We start from the raw sequence: 317 nt of genomic DNA, 5'->3' as shown, positions 1-317 counted from the left end.
CAAGGTGACGAGCAGGGGACCCAGGTGACGAGGAGGGGACCCAGGCGGCCGGGAGGGGACCCAGGCGACAGGACAAGGGACCCAGGTGACCAGGAGGGGACCCAGGCATCAGGACAAGGGTCCCAAGTGGCTAAGAGGGGACCCAGGTGCCTCAGGGGACACCCAGGCACCCGGGGGGACACCCAGGTGTCTCGGGGGGGACCCAGGCACCCGGAAGGGTACCCAAGTGTCTGGGGGGGGGGACCTAGGCACCCAGAACGGTACCCAGGTGTCTGGGGGGACACCCAGGCACCCGGAAGGGGACCCAGGAGTCGGGG

The sequence above is a fragment of the Fulmarus glacialis genome, unplaced genomic scaffold (genome assembly GCF_000690835.1).
Source record: "Fulmarus glacialis isolate BGI_N327 unplaced genomic scaffold, ASM69083v1 scaffold7953, whole genome shotgun sequence".
NCBI classification, from domain to species: Eukaryota; Metazoa; Chordata; class Aves; order Procellariiformes; family Procellariidae; genus Fulmarus; species Fulmarus glacialis.
The sequence above is the reverse complement of the archived record's forward strand: the minus strand, read 5'-3'. Positions refer to the sequence as shown.